Source organism: Zea mays, chromosome 1, assembly GCF_902167145.1.
Source record: "Zea mays cultivar B73 chromosome 1, Zm-B73-REFERENCE-NAM-5.0, whole genome shotgun sequence".
Taxonomy (NCBI): domain Eukaryota; kingdom Viridiplantae; phylum Streptophyta; class Magnoliopsida; order Poales; family Poaceae; genus Zea; species Zea mays.
In genome coordinates, this window is record NC_050096.1 from 262,309,973 (window position 1) to 262,316,188 (window position 6,216).

Consider the following 6,216-nt stretch of genomic DNA (forward strand, 5'->3'; position numbering starts at 1 on the left):
GTTTAGAGGATGGGATCCTTGCAATTGTCAAACAAGGCAAGTGAGATGTACATGTAGTGTTCGGATTGTCGGTGTTCAGTGTTTATCATCTTTGCTTATCGTGGCTTCTTTTTCTATTAGGAGATGAGAGACCCCTTGAATTGCTTGCTAAAGCATATGCTATCAAATCTTTTGACATAGATCCCCAGAACCCCTCTGTAAGCCCTTGTCTTCACCTGCTCAAGTGAACAATTTTTCTTATTTATATATAATGCTAATATAGTTATGGATTTGTGTAGGATGTTGTTTTCACGTTAGAATGGGAATCAATCGGTGTCCTACCTTGTGGCGAGATGGCGAGAAGAAAGATAATTTTTACTACCAAGGGATCTTAATCAGAATTCTAGGCTCATTCATACATTCACTACAATGCCTTCGAACTCATGAACATTTATCTCTGGCTCTATTGTGGTGGGTTACATGAATAGAGTTTTTGCATGTTCTTCGTTTTATATGGTGACATACTTGTTACTATGTGACATTGTTTGATGAAACCCTTGCGGCATTGTATTATTTATTTTGTTCTATATAGTCTTAACATTTTATCAAATAAAAATTTATGTGACGTCACAACATATTGTACTATCTATAGAAGTCGATATTGTATTGATGATTGCAATGTAGTGGTCCCGTTGCAACGCACGGGCATCCACCTAGTAGTATAATAGCTCTCTAACAGAGTAGTCATTTACTTTGCTAAGCTATCTGGCTCTCTAAATTAACTCCCTCACTAGTTAAATTTGGCTAGCAACTCTCGCTAGCCAAGCTAAATTGCATTTTGGAGAGTTTGTTGGAATAAGATGTTATATATAGAGTTTAATATTTATGGAGAGACAAATAAAGAGTCAAATAGAGAGTAAAAAATAAAGAGTCTCTTGGAGATGCTCTTACTAGACTATCCACGGCGTTCCCTCTAATTTTTCCCTCAAACCGTTACTATGCAGCTACATCATCTAAATTTCACCTTCTATTTTTCTCCTTCCCACAGAAATTCCCTCTAAATTATTCCTGCAAGTTTTATTATTTTTCTTTTTTGGTTCAGTCTACTGAAAACAGGCAAACACTCGGAATGGTACCCATTACCCAAATCTGAATTATCCGAACCCGCACCTGATCCACCGGAACCAAATTACTCAAATAATAGTTCGGACCTTAGGTCTTAAAACCCCAAATTATATTGGATAAATCGGATAACATTCCCCGGCACACGATCTACCTAAATTACCCAATATATATTATTTGTAATGTATAATATATAATTTTATGGACTGATAGCTTTACGTGAACTCTTCGAAGCCCTAAGTTGCGTTATCTAACGTATTATGTTTGCATGTGTGGACTTCTATTAGTTCTAGTTCAATCATTTATATTTTAGTTGTACTGGACTACTAGTTTTATCTGTATCCAAGTACCATATAATCAGGCACTACTAGCACTATGAATTTAATTTGTATTGTGAGAACTGTGAAGATAAGATATTTGTGCAATTAGGATGGCATGTTGTAACTTAATTATTTACTATCCTCATATTGTGCTGAACCTAGCGATATATTGAACTGGATGAACTCTGATCGAGTAAATCAGGATTAACCGAACCAAAAAATTTTGAATGCCCGCTTATTTCAGGTAGCTCTTTACATCTTGACTTATTTTATTATTTTTTACCTAAAATATATTTGGACTTAATTATTTTTTCTCTTCAATTAAATATGGGTACTATTGTTCTCTTGTTCTCGAATGATGTGGGTTAAGAACAAGGCAACACAATTGTTAATTATTACGGACCTTCGTCTTCCGAAGCATTATCCTCTCATGGGTATAATGCTCATCGGACGAAGGACAGGAAGGACATACCTTAATCATTTAACATATGAATAAGAATGCATAAGAATGAAGACAATAACTCCATCTTGTTAACTCATTCATATTTGCATTCTATAAAACCATCGTAAACAGTACGGCGCTATTGTTCATCTATTTATAGGCATGGGACACAGTCCGGGTAAAAGTACATTTATGTCCCTGATATCTATTTATAATCACAACATGAATCATTAAGGACTAAATAGTCCTTTTCTCCTTTCGGTCAGCATCATATTTGGTCTTCGTCACCATATTAAGTCGAAGCTCTTCGGCTACAGCTTCGGTGACCATTCTTATCACCTTCGGGTCAGATCTTTACATCGTATGTCTTTGCCATGAGAGAAGACCTTTATGCCGAAGCCGAAGCCCCCCTGTAATAATCCATATACTGAAAAAATATGGTCAGTCAATGTTTTTTAGGACCTTCGGAAGAGGAATGCCCCCAACAAGTACAATCACCAGAATCCTATGACCTAGTCTAGCACGGTGGTGCTATACAGTGCATGTAATAAGGTTGTGAAAGGGAAATTGGGTTAACCATTTCCCATAATTAATTTTGGTGGTTGTTAGTCAACACAAACACATGGACTAACTAGTTTGCTCTAGAACTTATGTATTACAGGTGCATAAGGTTCAACACAAACCAATAAAAGATTCAAGTTATGGACTAAATTTGAAACGGACCAAAGAACTTGTGTGTGTTGTGTATTGGCGCATCGGACAGTCTCCGGTGCACCAGGACCGTACAGGTGTCAACCAACAACTCTCGGGAAAACGAAGGCGTGCTCCGCTATAATTCACCGGACTATCCGGTGTGCCACCGGACTGTCCGGTGAGCCAGCGGAGCAACGGCTAACTACGCGCAACGGTCAATTCTGACGGATGAATAGTGTAGCACAGTACCGCGGCAGAAGTCAAAGCAGCTGAGAGCACCTAGAGGGGGGTGAATAGGTGATCCTGTGAAAACTTAAACTTATAGCCACAAAAACTTGTTAAGTGTTAGCACAATGATTGCCAAGTGGCTAGAAAGGAGTCTAAACAAAACACAATACCACAAGAGATCAATCACAGAGATGACACAGTGGTTTATCCCGTGGTTCGGCCAAGACCAATGCTTGCCTACTCCACGTTGTGGCGTCCCAACGGACGAGGGTTGCAATCAACCCCTCTCAAGCGGTCCAAAGACCCACTTGAATACCACGGTGTTTTGCTTGCTTTTTCTCAATCCCGTTTGCGAGGAATCTCCACAACTTGGAGCCTCTCGCCCTTACAATTGAAATTCACAAAGAAACGCAGAGCAAGGGGGAATGAGCAACGCACACAAGACTTCAAAAGATCAGAGCAACAACACGCACACAAGTCGCAACAAGAGCTCGCAACACAACTCAAAGAGTTCACAACTCCACAAGAGCTCTATATGCTATCACAATGAAACGAATGCGCGAGATCGATGTCTTGGTGCTTAGGAATGTTGTAGGAATGCTTGGTGTTCTCCTCCATGCGCCTAGGGGTCCCTTTTATAGCCCCAAGGCAGCTAGGAGCCGTTGAGAACAAATCTGGAAGGCCATCCTTGCCTTCTGTCATCGGGCGCACCGGACAGTCCGGTGCACACCGGACAGTGTCCGGTGCCCGATTCCTTTCCTTAAATGGCGAAGCCGACCGTTGCAGATCTGGGAGCCGTTGGCGCACCGGACATGTCCGGTGCACACCGGACAGTCCGGTGCCCCCTTCCGACCGTTGGCTTGGCCACGTGTCGCGCGCAGAATCCGCGGCCGACCGTTGGTACGGCCGACCGTTGGCTCACCGGACAGTCCGGTGCACACCGGACAGTCCGGTGAATTTTAGCCGTACGCCGTCAGCAAATTCCCGAGAGCGGCCTCTTCGGCCGAGGCAGCCTGGCGCACCGGACACTGTCCGGTGCACCACCGGACAGTCCGGTGCTCCAGACCGAAGCAGCCTCCTGGCTGTACACAGCCAACTCTTTTCTTTTCTTTTTCTTCCTGTTTCCAATACTTAGACAAGTATATTAGTACACAAAACCAATGTACTAAGACTTAGAAACATACCTTTGCTCTTGATTTGCACTTTATTCATCCATGGCATAAATTCACATTTAATCACTTGAGTTGGCACTCAATCACCAAAATACTTAGAAATGGCCCAAGGGCACATTTCCCTTTCAATCTCCCCCTTTTTGGTGATTTATGCCAACACAACATAAAGCAACTAGAACAAGTGCAAAATCACTTCAAATAAAACTCAAATTGATTTTGATTCAATTTTGGCATATATGGATCATCCTTTGCCACCACTTGGTTTGTTTTTGTAAATCAAACTCAAATCTCTATCTCTAAGTCAAACACACATGTTGAAGCATATAGAGAGTTATCCCAAAAGAGATTGATCAAAGATTTCAAAAACTCCCCCTTTTTTCCATAATCAACACTTCTCCCCACAAGAGGCCAACTTTTGACAAAAGAGACAATACAAGAGTTTTGACAAACCAAAAGCTCTATTCTACTATTTTCAAAGTTTCTCAAGTGGTAGCTGATCCATCTATTGCTTTGGCCTTTATTTTCTCCCCCTTTGGCATCAAGCACCAAAACGGGATCAATCTTGGCCCTTTAACCCCATTGCCTCACCAAAATCTTCAATTAAGAGTACAAAGGCAATAAGATCATAGAGATGAACATGGAATAAGTTACCCTCTCATCGGAGTGCAGTGGAAGTCTTGCATGGTCCAAGTTCACCTTTCCCTTTCAATCCACCTTCGAGACTCCTTTGTTGAGGTCGGTGTGTCCGTCGGTTCCCATCGGAGTCTTTGCGGGCTTGGCGTCCTTCATCCCAAACCGCTTTAGCAGATCTTGCGTGTACTTTGTTTGGGAGATGAAGGTGCCGTCCTTGAGTTGCTTCACTTGGAACCCAAGGAAGTAGTTCAACTCGCCCATCATCGACATCTCGAATTTCTGCGTCATCACCCTGCTAAACTCTTCACAAGACTTTTGGTTAGTAGAACCAAATATTATGTCATCGACATAAATTTGGCACACAAACAAATCACCATCACATGTCTTAGTGAACAGAGTTGGATCGGCTTTCCCAACCTTGAAAGCATTAGCAAGTAAAAAGTCTCTAAGGCATTCATACCATGCTCTTGGGGCTTGCTTAAGTCCATAGAGCGCCTTAGAGAGCTTACACACGTGGTCGGGGTACCGTTCATCCTCGAAGCCATGGGGTTGCTCCACGTACACCTCCTCCTTGATTGGCCCGTTGAGGAAAGCGCTCTTCACATCCATTTGGAACAACCTGAAAGAATGGTGAGCGGCATATGCTAGCAAGATACGAATTGATTCTAGCCTAGCCACAGGAGCAAACGTCTCCTCAAAGTCCAAACCTGTGACTTGGGCATAACCTTTTGCCACAAGTCGAGCCTTGTTCCTCGTCACCACCCTGTGCTCGTCCTGTTTGTTGCGGAACACCCACTTGGTTCCCACAACATTTTGCTTGGGACGAGGCACCAGTGTCCAAACTTCATTGCGCTTGAAGTTGTTGAGCTCCTCCTGCATGGCCAACACCCAGTCCGGATCTAGCAAGGCCTCCTCTACCCTGAAAGGCTCAATAGAAGAGACAAAGGAGTAATGCTCACAAAAATTAACTAATCTAGATTGAGTAGTTACTCCCTTACTAATGTCACCCAAAATTTGATCGACAGGATGATCCCTTTGAATCACCGCTCGGACTTGGGTTGGAGGTGCCGGTTGCGCATCTTCCTCCATCACATGATCATCTTGTGCTCCCCCTTGATCACACGCCTCCTGTTAATGAACCTGTTCATCGTCTTGAGTTGGGGGTTGCACCATAGTTGAGGAAGAAGGTTGATCTTGCTCCAATTGTTCCTGTGGTCGCACATCACCAATCGCCATGGTGCGCATAGCGGCCGTTGGAATGTCTTCTTCATCTACATCATCAAGATCAACAACTTGCTCTCTTGGAGAGCCATTAGTCTCATCAAATACAACGTCGCTAGAGACTTCAACCAAACCCGATGATTTGTTGAAGACTCTATACGCCTTTGTATTTGAGTCATAACCTAACAAAAACCCTTCTACTGCTTTGGGAGCAAATTTAGAATTTCTACCCTTCTTCACTAGAATGTAGCACTTGCTCCCAAATACACGAAAGTACGATACATTGGGTTTGTTACCGGTTAGAAGCTCATATGACGTCTTCTTGAGGAGGCAGTGAAGGTAGACCCTGTTGATGGCGTGGCAAGCCGTGTTCACGGCTTCCGACCAAAAACGCTCGGGGGTCTTG

General features: G+C 42.9%; 1 long non-coding RNA gene across 1 annotated transcript; it reads left to right on the forward strand.

Moving 5' to 3' along the window:
• The first annotated feature begins 114 nt into the window (after positions 1-114).
• On the forward strand, positions 115-609 carry LOC118476161 (uncharacterized). The gene is made up of 2 exons (XR_004855554.1): positions 115-197; positions 279-609. It is a non-coding gene; the product is annotated as an uncharacterized lncRNA (long non-coding RNA).
• The last annotated feature ends 5,607 nt before the right edge of the window (positions 610-6,216 follow it).